This window comes from Lissotriton helveticus, chromosome 6, assembly GCF_964261635.1.
Source record: "Lissotriton helveticus chromosome 6, aLisHel1.1, whole genome shotgun sequence".
NCBI lineage: Eukaryota > Metazoa > Chordata > Amphibia > Caudata > Salamandridae > Lissotriton > Lissotriton helveticus.
This window is the reverse complement of record NC_136067.1, coordinates 62059765-62075224: the sequence shown is the minus strand read 5'-3', so window position 1 is coordinate 62075224 and position 15460 is coordinate 62059765. Positions and strand designations below refer to the sequence as shown.

The 15460-nt window shown below is 43.7% G+C and overlaps 1 long non-coding RNA gene across 2 annotated transcripts in view; it reads right to left on the bottom strand.

Annotated features, from left to right (window-relative positions):
* LOC144761209 (uncharacterized) overlaps positions 1-9104 on the bottom strand; it is a 112233-nt gene extending 103129 nt beyond the window's left edge. Inside the window, exon 1 of one of the 2 annotated variants that reach the window (XR_013595629.1) lies at positions 7750-9104. This is a non-coding gene — a long non-coding RNA (uncharacterized LOC144761209). The remainder of the gene's footprint in view (positions 1-7749) is intronic. The other variant, XR_013595630.1, reaches the window with a different exon arrangement.
* Positions 9105-15460: the final 6356 nt, after the last annotated feature.

Below are 15460 nucleotides of genomic sequence, written 5' to 3'. Positions count from 1 at the left end.
TTGCACACGTTGCTGCAACGTTAAAATCTTATCTTTCACCAGGCTTTCCAATACTCGTATGTCAGCATACGGCAACAGAAATACAGGATTTTCCAAGGAGATAACGGTCACATCTGGGTGGGCGGTGGGGGCTGGGGACATTGGGAGGAGACAGACAAGTGGCAGAGAATTCGGATTTTAAAGAAAAAAGTGACTACTTCACAAATCTAAGTGAGACAAATTTGCACATCTATTGTAGAGCTGCACCTATTCATGTTTGGGGAGCTTACTCTTCTTGCGCCATTACTATACCACTACTGTGCACAAGAGAACCCTGTTGCTACTGCCTGTGCCGCATATGCTCCTTGTGTGGGAGAAGAATGTGGAGATTTATCAGTGAGTGCACAGTAGTACAATCACACCTCACCTGCCCAGGAACGTAAAAGGAGAGATTGATTTAACTGCCCAGTACTGCCTCTTGTGTATTTGTACTTGTGGATACTGCCTCAGTCAACCACAGCACCTCTGCCACGCAATTTTGGCTGTCCCATGAATAATTCATAAGCTCCGCCAAAAAGTGCAGTTATTCCCATCCACACGTTTATCAGATCATGTGTACATGTGAGTATTTTTGAAGCTGGACAGATATGAGTTGGCCCTAGGATGGAGAACGCCCTTCTGTCCTACAGGTTCATATTCCGACACAGAGTGCAGACTAGTAATTGACTACATTAATTGAAGTATACTTGGCATAGGATGTCTTTAGGTACTCCTTCTCTACAATTGAAATTTGGTCACATGCATACTGGTGGATAATTGGGTGCAGTGCACACTGACACTATCCACCCACATACTGTACAACCTACCAGTACAACAGTAGCATTTAAAGATGCATGCCCATGCACTGTATAATTGGACTTGCGCTTGAAATAATGTTACACAGTATGTTGCACTCATTACAGTGCAGGTTCTCGCCATGCAAACCCACCTTAGTGATTTATGGAATAGGTGGGGCAAGCAGATATCTTCCCAGGACAAGTAGATTTCTTTAAAAGTAGTTTTTTTTTACAAATTTCCACACCCCTGCAGACAGGTGCCAGGAAATGGGATTGAGGTTATATACATCCCTTTTCCAAAGAAAATTTCTCAGACAACATTTCAGGCTGGTAAAATCAGGTCTGGCGTTGTTGCATCCAGAAAATCTGGGTACATGACACTAGCCCACTTATGATTTTGTGAAGATTATATTAAATGTACTAATATTTTAAATGTATTATATATGAATATATGTAGATAGGTGGAATTGCCATATAAATTTAAATTGGTAAAATATTAATATATTGTAAAATAACTATTTCTTTAATTATGTTACACTAAATATATATGCAGATATGTATATAGTATTATACATTAGTGGAATATATTTAGTTTACATTACATTAAAAGTATGTAATAAAATATTTAACATGTACTACTTTAAACTCTATTAATATTTAAAAAAATATATTTCTGTCTATTTTGTGACAATAGTAGTGTCAAAGATATTTTTTTCCAATATTTTTGTACTTAACATTATAAGTATAGGATCACAATATATTATGGTAATTCACTTTTGTGTTCTTGTTTGTTTGAAGGGAGGCATGCAGTAAAGCGGAAATGAAGCTCCAACCTTTTCTTTGGCCCGCCTCCACTGTGTAGCTAGAGGATCATTTAATACATACTTTCAGCATATTTAGATCCTTAAAAGATGGATTCCTCTCTAATTCTGAGCAATCAAATGTAATTCCATTACTGCTGTTCTGCACTCTATTTAGTCTTAACAGACTATGACCTCCTGCATTCAGCGGCTTCGAAATTCACCAGCAATATTTGCCACAAGCAAACAAGGCCGCTTCTCCCCAGTGTTAAAAAGCTACATTTGCTGCCAGTATACACAGAACGCATTTTAAGGGACTATGCAAAACAGTCGGATTAGTAAAGGCCTGAATTTCCTGAATGGACTCCTTAAATGTTAGTTATAGTTCAATACATGCAATGGGGTTCTCAGAAAACCTGCTGAAGACCTCATATTTCATTGGAATCAGACAAGCGTGCGAAACGACTCAGTTCTCTCCTCAGATTCCAGATTCTCTCTCAAACTCTGAAAACAAATTAAGATTATGTTTCATTTTGCAAGCACCTGACAGTTTGCAAATACACTTTTCCGTATGGGGAACTCATAGGTTCAGTATGTATTTGTTAGAACCGTGATTCTCTAATTGGCTGAGGTAGGTACCTTAGCCCAAATAGGGACCCTTGCTTCTAAGTCAGGGAAAGGAAGGACACCTTATCAGATAGTCCCTGCTCAATGCTGTCGCCAGAAAGGGTGAGTAGGACCTAAAAATAGCTCGTCCTGAACTATCCGACTTGCAAATGCGAGCGGTATGGTGTAAACCAAAGTGCAGCTCCGCACTCCGGCACCGGCACTGCTACTCCTCTCAAGTACGGGCCGCGATATGAGAATGGGAAAGGCCGAGAGTGTCTCTCTCCGAGCCCGCACCAAGCCCCAGTCGGCGACACACGTTACCTGGGGGGGCGCGACCTCTCTCTCCTCTCCTCTCATCGCCACTTGGGCCTCTGATGTGACTTTGTTGATTCCGGACAGTGGTACTCGCCCCCCTCAACGGGGTTGGTTTGAGGTCCTGATTTGGCAACAGCGGGCTTGATGACGAAGATCTAGGCTGCAACAAGGCACACACACACAGTGTCGCTGAAACGCATGTGAGTTCCGGGTGTGCACGATCACAGGGCAATCCTCACGAAGGTCTCAGGCTGCAGGAAGCACACGCACACAGCTTCACAGAGACTCACTTGGACTCCGGGTGCACACTATCACAGGGAAATCCTCACGAAGGTCTCAGGCTGCACAAAGCACGCGCACACAGCGTCGCTGAGACACACTTGTAATCTGGGTACACACGATCACAGGGCAATCCTCCTGAATGTCTCAGGCTGCACAAAGCACACGCACACAGCGTCTCTGAGACACACTTGGACTCCGGGTGTGCACAATCACAGGACAATCCTCACAAAGGTCTCAGGCTGCACGAAGCACACAAACACAGCGTCGCTGAGACTCACTTGGATTCCAAGTGCACACAATCACAGGACAATCCTCACGAAGCTCTCCGTTGGCATGAATCACATGCACACAGCGTCACTGACACTCACTTGGATTCTGGGTGTGCACAATCACAGGGCAATCCTCACGAAGGTCTCACGCTGCACTAAGCACACACACATACACACAGCGTCGCTAAGACTCACTTGGATTCCGGGTGCGCGCGATCACAGGGCAATCCTCACGAAGGTCTCAGGCTGCACGAAACACACAGCGTCACTGAGACTCACTTGGATTTCGGGTGCACACGGTTTACAGGACAATTCCTTGTAAATGTCTCAGGCTGCACGAAGTACACGCACACAGCGCCACTGAGACTCACTTGGATTCCAGGTGCCCACGATCACAGGGCAATTCTTACGAGGGTATCAGTCTGCAAAAAGCACATGCACTCAGCGTAGCTGAGAATCTCCTGGAAACTTTTATGTTACTGAGTTTCCACAACAGGGAGCTCTCCTCCAGCCCTTGGGGATAAGTTACTTCAGGACACAGCACACAGCAAAGTCCTCTCAAGCAGGGGGACACAGCACACACCAAAGTCCCTTAGCCTCTCCTTGGTTGAATCAGCAAACTGCAGGCCAGCCCCAGAAAACCAAGCAAGGTTCAATCCTTTCCTTCAGTCTCTTCAGCTGTTTCTTCCTTGGCAGAGGTTCCTCTTGACCACAAAGTAGTTTCAATCCTTTTCAGTCTTGAACAGTTCCATTCCATTTCAACGTTCAGGGGCTTCAGCTATCATTGTTATACCCCTAAATTTCTTTGAAGTCTTTTTGTTCAGGGGGGCACTGACCCCTTTCCAAACCAGTTATGGTTGTCTCCCTGCCAGTGACACCTTCTTCCTTTGAAAGTGTGGGTCTGGATCCTTAATCACTCAGCAGGGGATGGAGCCATTGTTTTATGACGGCAGCACAGGCCTCCTCACCTCCTGGGACTACTCCTCCCCCCTACACTCCAGATGCAGGTCAGCCTATTGCTGGCTCACCTCCTCCCCTGGGTCAAGACATTCCCCAGAGCCTATCACATTCAAATCTAGACAGTCAACCCACAACCAGGCATAGAAACAAAGAAATGTTAGAACACAAAAAAACAGCCACTTCTAAAAGAGTGGTTTCTAAACACACAATGCAAAAACGACATTTGACAGAAAGATGTGTTGTTAAATTGTGATTGCAGGCACACTAAACTTCACCTCTCCATCTTAAGCCTATGGGAAAATAGGCTGGAAACATATTACACAGCCTCCCCATTCTGTCCTATGGGCAAGATGGCCTTTCAAGACTGAAAAACGAAATGGAGAGTATTTCACTGTTAGGACATGGTACACACCTCAGTACATGTCCTACCTTTCACATACACTGCACCCTGCCGAAGGGGGTACTTAGGCCTACCGTAGGGGTGTCTGTTGTGCAAAAAAAGGGCCCATTCTTGCCCATAGGACAAATGGGGAGGCTGTGTAATATGTTTCCAGCCTATCTTCCCATAGGCTTAAGATGGAGGGGTGAAGTTTAGTAAGGCCTGGCAAGTGGGTGCACTTGTCAGGACAACAAGTTTAACAAACTGTGCGCAGGCACTGCAGTGGCAGGCCTGAGTTCCCTCTTTAAGGCTACTGGTGTGGGTGGCGCAATTAGTGCTGCAGGCACACTAGTAGCATTTGCATTACTAGCCCAGGCACACATAGTGCGATTTACTAGGAACTTTACTAGTAAGGCAAACATACCAATCATGGGCAAACGATTACCATTACACTTTATACAGGGAGCACTTGCACTTTGACACTAATCAGCAGTGGCAAAGTGCCCAAAGCATCTAAGCCAGTAAAACGAAATCCATCACAGCATCAAAAATAGAAGCAGTAGAGGCAAAAAGTCAGGGGTAATCATGCCAAGAAATGCCAGGTCTAACAGTATTGAAGTGGCAAGTGGCAATCCATTGACCTTCCAAAGGATGACTCTGCTGGTCACAAAATAACATTACCACTCAAATAGATGAATGAGAAGAGTTGAGATGACCCTGAGAAGGTGGGCTTCATTCACCTACTCTGTATTGTAGGGAACCAGGTTGTTAATCTAAGGGAGAAAGAGGCTACAGTCTTGATGTGAGTTGGGAATGATCTTCAACAAGGACCAAACAGTTGGATCCCCAAAAGAAAACTGCCTTCTGTGAGAAATCCCTGGCTCACACCGGGTAGCTAAAGCATATGGTGTACGTGCAAAAACGTACCAGAAAAAATAACAACACAAATGCAATATAAATATAAATATTCAGTTGTAGTGATTCCATAAAAATCAATTGAGCCTTAATAATCCATTTGTTAGTCTATGGACGGGGTGACCAATGTAGGTATAGAGGTCCATACAAAGATGTCAGTATAGCTGTGTAAGATAAATGTGCTTACAATTATACATTTGGTGATTAAACCGGTGGGCACTTTGAATTATAAACAAAAAGTAAAAAAGAACACTAAGATATAGCCACCATGGTTGTGTCTTTTCTGGTAGGCTTGGCACTTTTTCCTGGCCCTCGACTAGAGATGAAAAGATCCTAAGCCAAAGAAAGCTGTCTTGCAGCACTGGTACCTGGATAGAAACGTATTCAAATGTTCACCCTCCAGCCACAAGATAAAAGGTCCAGAAGGTTTAAGAGGCTAAATGTTCGTCTGGAACTGGCCCACTGTTTTGTTCTTACCAGGCAGACACTAGCATCCTTGATACATAACCCTCTGAACAATCTAGCCACTAGAGGGAGGTTCCTTAGGGGAAGAAAGAAGTCCCTGGCAGGACCTGGACCCCGTTCGCCTTGTGAGTCACCAGGAGGCAAGTGCAGCTTACCTTAGAGATAGTTCTGGGCCCCGAGAATCCAGGATGAGCTGGATACTGATCACAATCAGACATGCGGAAATTGCTCAGTGTAGGAAGAAGGGTTGTTTTATTATCTTCATCTCATCTTCCCCTGACCCAAGTGGTTATCCTTTGGAGCAAGTTAAGCAAGGTATTGGAAAGCATGGATCTATTTAGCTTTGAGCCAATTCTAACAAAATTCTTAACCTTTGCCAAATCAGATTTTACTTTGGGTTTTTCTCTGGACTGTGCTTAAAGTAAAGAGCTGTTCAAAGGCCAGATGTAGGTGGCCAATTACCGGTCGGTAACGGCCGAATTCGGCCGTTACCGACCGGTATTTGGATTTTGAGATGTAGGGGGAAAAAACAGGCATTTTCGGTAATTTTACCGAATCGGAAAATAGACCAATCGGTAAAATTACCGAAAATGCATTTTCGGTATGTAGGTGCCAAGTTGCACATTGACACAGGGCTTTGAAAATCGGTATTTTACCATGCAATACAATTGCATGGTAAAATACCGATGCAGGTGTACATGCACATCTGTGCATGTACACCTGTGCCATGTGGCACACAAGCCTAAAACAGGGGTGCCAGAGGGTGTCAAAGTGACACCCCCTGCACCCTTGCTAAAATCGGTATTTACCGATTCTATAATTACAGAATCGGTATAGCCCATAGGAATCAATAGGAAATACCGATTCGGTATTTCCAGATTCGGTAAATACCGAATGTTAACGATTCGGTATTTCCACATCTGGAAATACCTACATCTCCCCCCTTCATATTTACCACTTCTTAAATACCGAATCGGTAAAATTCTGTATTTAAGAAGTGGTAAATATGAATTACCTACATCTGGCCCCTAGTGCTAATGCACCACAAAATTAAGATGGTGCTTACTTTGTACAGCTATTTTGATCTTTTGCTCCTCCAGAGCCTCTTAACGTGTAAATTAAGCTCCTTAGCTTCCTCAGTTACAGCCACTTCAAAGGAAATCCCCACCCCTAATATCTCACTTGCAGCAGGCCTCCTTCACGGCATTCCACTAGGGTTCAGTCCCTACAACCTGGAAGAAGCTACATACCTAAAGAGCAATTCAGATGCATAAATGATGCAAGAAGTGTTGGGTCAATTTTTCCCTTATTTCCTGACCTATGAGTGGCTTTCGTCTGCTTACGCAGGTGGTGCTGGCTGGTCAGTGACCAGAATCGGTGGAAAAGAAGGGAAACTCTAGCACAGGGTGTGTATGTACTGCAGCCAATACACACTTGCACGTTAAGTTTTAGGTGTCTGACAAAAGAATATTTTTTTCTCTCTAATGCCATCTATCTATACTCTACACAGCTGTGCAGCAACTCTCTGCACAATAGTAACGGTTTTGGGGATTTATAATAGAAATAGGATATGTGGCTGAGGGACAGTAGGCGGCCTCAACCCATGGAGAGATCAAAAACATCAGAAGCAGAGTGGGTAATAGGAGCTGTAAGGTTGGTAATAATGCCTAATACTATGTTTGATGCTTATGCATCGCGCGGCCAGAGCGAGATGCTTAAGATGTGCATTGTTGTATTTGTTTGAATGTGGCTCACGCATGGAGTGTCCCTTGGAAGGGGGTTCGAATGGCATCGGGCAGTTGGCGTTCAATCATCTGACTGGGAGAACACTCCGTTTGCTGAGTGGAGGACTTATTGGAATAAAATGCCTCTCTTCAAGATACACTGCACTGCCTTCTTATTTCATCTGGCAGCGAGCGAGAACGACTCCACCCACATACCTATGCTTGAGAATACCTGGTGGCTGTTTGTGGTGACCGCCGCTGTGGTGTACTTCGGATCCAACCATGATGATTTCTCAGATGGTCTTTATTAACCTCGACACCTTGAGGCCACTGCAACTTGTCCTGAGCGTAAGAACACATCAAAAGGTACATGTGTTTTTTATCTTTAATTTTACGGAGCACGCTCGCGCTCCTCACCCTTGTGAACCTACTGGTCACGCGCCCCCAGCGCACCAAGCACTCGATGATCGACTCATCACGAGCCAGCGCTGTTGTCATTATGCTACGTGGCGCCATCTTGAATCGGGCTCATTTCCACAAGCAACTCGGATAACTCTGAATTAGCATTAACACTACCAGCGTGTTTCCATTACCGCTTTCCGACGACACATACTTCATTTCCAAGCATTATCAGCTGTTTTACAGATTCAGCCAGCGTGTTTGCTACGTGTATTTCTGCGGCACGCACGCCTGTTTTACAGATTCATTCAGCGTGTTTTCTGCTTGTATTTTGGCGACACGCACGCCTGTTTTATAGATTCAGCCAGCGTGTTTTCTACTTGTATTTCTGCGACACGCATGCCCATTCATTTACATATCTGCAATTCCAGATTTAGTCAGCGTGTTTGCTTCCTAGTACTCCAGTGACACGCACGCTTATTATTCTACATACTCAGCGACTCGCACGCTTATTATTCTGCATTCAACAATTTTAAAGCAGATTTAAAGTACGTAGGAATTACAATTTCAGCGTTTTAATCTTCGTTGACATGCACACTTTTGTTCTCCTGCTTTCTATTCTAAATACATTGTGGGTTTTAGTAAAATATACAATTTGTCATGGCTAATGTACAACAAATAGCGCAACCTCCTTCATTCTTAAGCAAACCAGAGAGCCCCCCAATTAATTGGTCAGAGTGGTTCAGACTTTTCGAAAACCACTTATTGGCTATTGATGCTGTTGGCTATTCTCCTGCACGTAAATTTGCCCTATTATTTGGATGTCTTGGTCAAGCAGCTCAAAGGATTTTTGACAGAATTTTACCTATTCCACCTCCAGCATCTCATTCTGGCGACGGTCAATGGAACGCTTACTTGGAGGCTGTCGCACGTGTTAAGAAACAATTTTCCGACTAGCCCAATATCATGCTAGAATGACATAACTTTTGCCAAAGGAGGACGAGAAAGTGGAGGAATATATCTCAGCTCTCAGGGTGTTAGCAACCACATGTGGTTTTGGTCCTTTAGCGTATGTAGAGAAAGAATGTAGCAAACTCTGAGAATATATCTAGACCCTAAACCAACATGTAATGATACATACTATACAGCATCAAAATAAATATATACTGAAACAGTGATATATCAAAAATTCTTGAATCTTTTTATTTTAATTGTAGTATATTTTCTTATTTTTTTTCCTCTTTCTTATTCATTTTGTATCTTCAATAAAAACATTTGTGAATTTAATGAATGACATTCCGGTTCTGTAAATAGGAAATGTTACAAATAGAACAGTGCAAAAACAATTAATGTGAACAAAAACACTACATAGACAAAATATCATAAAAAAAGAGGTGATATACGATATAACCAGTCGTTGGAAGATTGGATGAAGGCAATGCGGTTGAATGGAACTACGCGCGTTTCGGCCAAAAGGCCTTCGTCAGGTGACCGTCATTCGTACATTACATATATACAAAAATATGATAAAGACATGAAGAAAGTGACTGTGTGAGAACAACACGGAATATCTGGTCCCTATGGGGGCCGCTTTATTTTAATGGCGTCAAATTATAGCATGCTGATAAATTTATATAGATGCCCTTCAGAGCAAATTGTTTCGTATGTAGCTCAAGGGTTTAAATCCAGTTATATTAAAATGTTTTCATGGAAACTTCTTTGAAGTTGCCTAACTCTCGGAAATCTGCTGAATGTTATTTATAATTTTCAATCCATTTGATATTTTTCTAGATGAATTGGAAAGGAACCGCGGGGTGCCGGCATCTATTTCCTTAATATGTAAGTAGTCTTGGCGTAGTTCTATGAATAAATACGCCGGATAGATGATCATGTAGGTCAGGCAACCTTCATTCCCTGGATAAAGCGTTCCAAGACGGGGGGGTCTGCTCGTTTGTTACCTCCGATGGTATAGCGGACAGCTATATCAGAGATCAGTTTGTATTCATCTGTGCATCTCGAAAGATCAAGGACAGAGTTCTGGGTTGCAAAAATCCTCCTTTGGCCAAAGTAACTGAATTAGCTTTAAGTATTGAACGTTTAGCAATATCTAGCAAAGCTATGCAGGATGGTGCCAAAGCCGGGGTCAATTTGGTAACTTCTCCTGATCGTGTGCAAGAGAGTCCCCTATGTGCTGTGAATGTTTGTAGTAAATCTGTTAAATTCCCTCAAAGAAAACAACCTTTCCTTCTGTTACAGGTGCGGATCTAAAAAACATAAAACATATTGGGAATCTCCCTGGCTGCTCCGCTATTAACAAACGTTGTGTCATATGTAAAAAAAAATAGGGCATTTCCAAGGGGTGTGCAGAAGCGCCAGGAAGCCTATCAATGTAAGCTGTATCGAGACTCATGTAGACTCCTGTACTAGTTCACTTAGTAATGTGATCATAACCCTAGACTGTGGAGAAGATTCTAGTTCCATAAAGGGCCCTTTGTGTTCTGCTTCGATTGATAACGTTCCACTTCAGGTCATAGTCGACTCTGGTTCGCATATTACCATTTAAAGGGACACCACACTGAATGATTTATGGAAAGATAGAGTAAAATTACTACAATCCAACGTTAACGCTAAAGCCTTCGGAGAGAAGGACATCAATATGATTAGTTTTTTAGGAGTGGTACAATGTCTTGGAAGAGAAACTGAAACAAAAATGTATGTAGCAGAATAAGGGAAAAACATAATGGGGTGGAAAGATTTAGCGAGCATGGGACTATGTTTAGTCCCAGGCAATGAAAATCCAATTAAAGTGGGGGAGTTACCTGTATGCAATATTGAATGTACTAAAGCTGGTGTGGGTGTAGACATGTTGAAAGAGATAATTTCGGAGTTCAAACCTGTATTTAGTGAACAGGTTGGTCTAGTCAAAGGTGTGGAACACCATATTAGACTAGTACCTGGTGCCCAACCTGTGGCACACAAAGCACATTCTGTTCCAATGAGTGTCAGAGGGGAACTGAAACTTACTTTACAAAGTTTATGTGAACAGGGCATCATCAAAGCTATGGATTCTTCACAGTGGGTGGCCCCCATTGTAGTTGCGCGCTTGAAGACTGGCGAGATCAGACTTTGAGCGCACACAACAAAAATATAATTGTGGATTGCCACCCACTGCCTAGAATCCATTCATTACTGGCCAACCTAGGAGGGGCAAAGTTGTTCCCATTGATTGACTTAAGATCAGCATATCATCAAGTGTCATTGTCAGAAGATTTTCAAGATTTGACTAGATTTGTGACCCCTTTCGGGGCATACAAATTCTTACACCTACCTTTTGGCCTAGCTTTGGCCGGCAGTGTGTTCCAGAAACTGATGGACACAGTATTTCATGACATCAAGCGAGTCCAAGCTTATTTGGACGACATTCTAATATATGCCATGTCGTTCAAAGAACACAATGTCATATTAAAATGTGTACTATCTATCTTGAGATCTATAGAGATAACAGGGAGGTCAGACAAATGTAAATTCGCTGTACAAGAGTTGGAATATTTAGGCCACACTGTGTCTAGTTATGGGATTAAGCCAACATTTTCTGTAATTAGAGCAATTGAAGAAGCAAAAGCCCCCACGGATAAAGATGCATTACATTCATTCCTTGGCTTAGCCGAATATTATGCAAGGTTCGTATCCTGGTATGCCCAAGCAGTAGAACCCTTATGAGTGTTACTTAGGAAGGGTCAGAGTTTTAAGTGGACAGATGATTTGGATGTAGCATTTGGGAATGTGAAAAAATTAGTTGTTTCTGCTCAAGCATTACATGCATTTAGGGATGACTGTGTTTACCTCATAACTGTGGATGCCAGTATTTCCAGACTTGGAGCAGTACTAAGTCAGAGAGTGGATGGACGTGAGCACATGGTAGCGTTCGCTTGTAGATCTCTTAAACAGTTTGAACAGCAGTACCACGGGACAGAGCGAGAAGCTTTGGCATGCATGTGGGGTGTTCATAAGTTTAGAATGTACATCTGGGGACGCAAGTTTGAATTAGTGACAGAACATAAGCCTTTGGTTTATATCTTTAATAAGGTAAACACCACCAATATGTCTGCCAGGCTCATGTAGCTAGTGTCGAAACTCCAAGAGTATAATTTTGTGGTTAAACACATACAGGGCAGTAAAAGTTTTCGTGCCGACTGTTTGTCCAGATTGCTTATGTACAAGGACGATGAGGAGGATTTTCTAATGGAGAACATCGAATGTGTAGCTGTGGTGGACACAGCACAAGAGTATGATTCCGTGTTGTCCGAGGATGATTGGAAGACAGCTTGCGAGAGTGATTTCGTCTTGCAGAAGGTAATTGAGTGTACAACCCACAGCTGACCTGAACCTAGATGTTTGAATGGTGATTTGTGTGTTATCGCTCAGGTGTCAGACTAATTGTCTGTTGAAAACAGTATTGTACGACGGGGAGACAGATTTGTCCCTCCCGTCGGATTGTGCTCTTCAATCATTATCAAAGCTCACCTTGTGCATCTGGAATCTACTAAGACTGGGATGAAGATTAAACAACATTATTGGTTGCTTTCTCTGGATTCCCAAATTAAAAATGCAATCGACAATTGTCCTGAATGTCTCCTGTCCGATAAACACTGCTGGACATTGAAGACCCCGTTACATCCAACAGTGTTCCCTAATGTCCCATGGGAAAATATAGTCTTAGATTTTTCAGGACCATATTCTATACTCAATCAAGATAGAAAATATGTCATCCCAGCTGTCGATTACTTTTTTAAATGGATGTATCACAGTGTTGTCGAATCCCCTGATACCGAGTCAACCATATCATTTTTTAACAAGATTTTTTTTGGGAAGGGGACCCACTCTCTTGGGGGAAGGAAGATGGCGGGTTGATGCCGCTGCTGTGAACTAGCAACCCCGGCTGCTCCCAACCCTGCCCTGGCTCCGGCTATCACTAACCTGCTTCGTGCCTCTTTTGTTGGCTTGATGGTTTCCCGGGAGACTTTTTGACGCGAGGCGCTGATGCTGAGTTTTTCCTCTTGATTGTTGCGGTCCTACCAAGCTGTCTGACTTATGGATGTTTGTGGATATTCTTGTGACGGCGGCTGAATTCCGGTTGGGGCTCCACTCTGCTTCTTCTGGAAACACTGCCCCGGCTTTGGCTGCTGACTTGCTCTACAGTGGATTCTTGAAGACTGTTGGAGTTGGGCGCCGATGCTGAGCGCTGCCTACTGACCGCTGCGACTCTGCTGTGTAGCTGCTTGGCTCGCGGCTGCTACATGGCAGGATCTGAATCTACACTGCGGCCCTTGGAACACCTATTCTCTTAGCTCTCGTGGCTTGCAGCACCTGGAGAGCATTATGGCTCCACCGCGCGGCCGAGACCAACACGCTCCTTCCACAGTGCCTAATAATGCTTCACCGGTGCGAGACGGCAGGGGCACAAAAAATAACGAACCCACCACTACCGCCCAATGCATTGTCAGCGATGTAAGGGGGGAGAATAATTGCATTGGGAGACCCATTCTTAAGTTACTTCAGTCAGGCAAGGCGGCAGCCGCTATACAGTCTTGCGTGACCCCTTCTGATCAGTCTGTGGCAGCAGCTCTATTGGAGGCAGTGGAGGTAGAACAGGTCAGAGGGCAGGAGAGAGACCGAGAAACTTCTGTATCCTGCTCTCCTTCTACTGATCTGGTCGCCAGTCTGACGACTTCAACAGCAGTGTGAGGTAATGTCTTGATGTTAAAAACTGCCTCTGCTTCTGCCTCTGATTGTTTACCACTAGAGAGTGTGGAGAAATCTTTAATGTATGAGATTGTAGTAACGACTACAGCTGAAGCCGCAGCTGTGACTCAACCAAGTTTATCAAGTACGCTAAGCGCTGGCGATGATATTTGCAACATGTTAACTGTGAATCTTGAGGCGTCTGCTGCCACATGTTCTTCTGCAGAGAGGTCAGAGGCTGCTAATATAACAACTGCCCCTTCCCCAGATAGAATAATAAATGGAGGAGAGGAAGTTGGGGAAGGTCAGGGTGCACGTAATGATCCTGGGGGAATGGATTCTAATGACAATGCAACTCATGAAGCTGGGATTTGTCACATATCTGCACCGACCTCAGGACAGGATACTGACCCAGCAGAAAATAATCTGTTGAACGCTGCCCCAGATTCTACTTATCTCCCTAACTACTCTTCTACCTCTACCACTACATCTGATCCAGCACCTAAAGGTAGAAATCCTCCATCTAAAGTGAAGGGGTCTGCTGATATAAACTGGAAGCAACTTGAAACTGATAACAGCTGCAACAAAGGGGCAAAACTGAAGAAAAAGCAGAAGGCCAAGGAGCAGGCTATGCTACATCCTGTAGCATTAAAATCAATATCAACAGATGGCTGCGCTAAAAAGATTAGCACCCTCAGAAAATGGGTCACTACCAAGGGGACGTTAAAGCTATGATCTTAAGGCTATCTGGATCTTCTCCAAATAATGAAACGCAAGTACAAATACAGGAATCATCGGATTTGGGACCAGGCCCATGCCTGGGCTGTGGCATAGGCCTTGCTAATGGCGCTAGCGTTGGTGAAACATTTTCTGCTCATTTTGCAGGCAGTGCTGATGGTACTGAAAGGGAACCTTCTCTACCAACTTCCAATGCTTTTACTCCTACTGCTTCTATACATTTAAATGATCAAAGGCAAGACAGTAGTGATGAACCCACTTTATCTGCTATCTTTCAACTACTCCATGATCAAAGAACAGAGATGTTAAGTAGCTTTAGCCAAGCCCGAGCTGATAGTAGTCTGATACAACAGGGCTTATCAGAGGTATAAACTAAAGTAACTGGAATTACTCAAGAAATAACGCAATTGCAACAGCGCCTGGCGACCACGGAAGACACTGTTGCAGCGTCAGCTTCTACGATAGAGATACATGAAACTCAAATTATGTCTCTTAAAAATAAGGTTGAGGACTTGGAAAACAGACAACGAAGGAGTAATTTACGGCTGTTTGGAATTCCTGTGGAAAAAGAGGGTGCGGATCCTAGAGCCTATGTAGTCCAGCTCTTTCAGAAATCCTTCCCAGAACTCTCTGACTGGGACTGGGACTCCCAAATCCAGCGAGCTCATAGGCTCCCTTTGTTCTTAAATCAAGAAGCACGAGCTAGCCGACAGCATCCTAGAGCTCTGATTATTTTTTGGGGGAACTTATTGCTTAGGCAGGCAGTTTTCTTTCGAGCTCGACCTGGCTCATCCAACTCCTATTCGTTTTCTGTGCGGTCAGTTCTTTGTAAGGAAACAATGGAGCGTCGATGGAATTTACGTCAACTGATTGATACCATGAACACCATGGGCGCGCAAGTATTTCTCCAAGAACCTGCTAGACTTAAAGCCATTCGTGGGGGCCATACTTGGCTTTTTCATTTAGTCAAAGAGGCGCAACTAGTTCTGGACCAATGGAAGTCTTCCAAACAACCAGCTTCTTAAGACTTCTTAAGACTTTATATTAA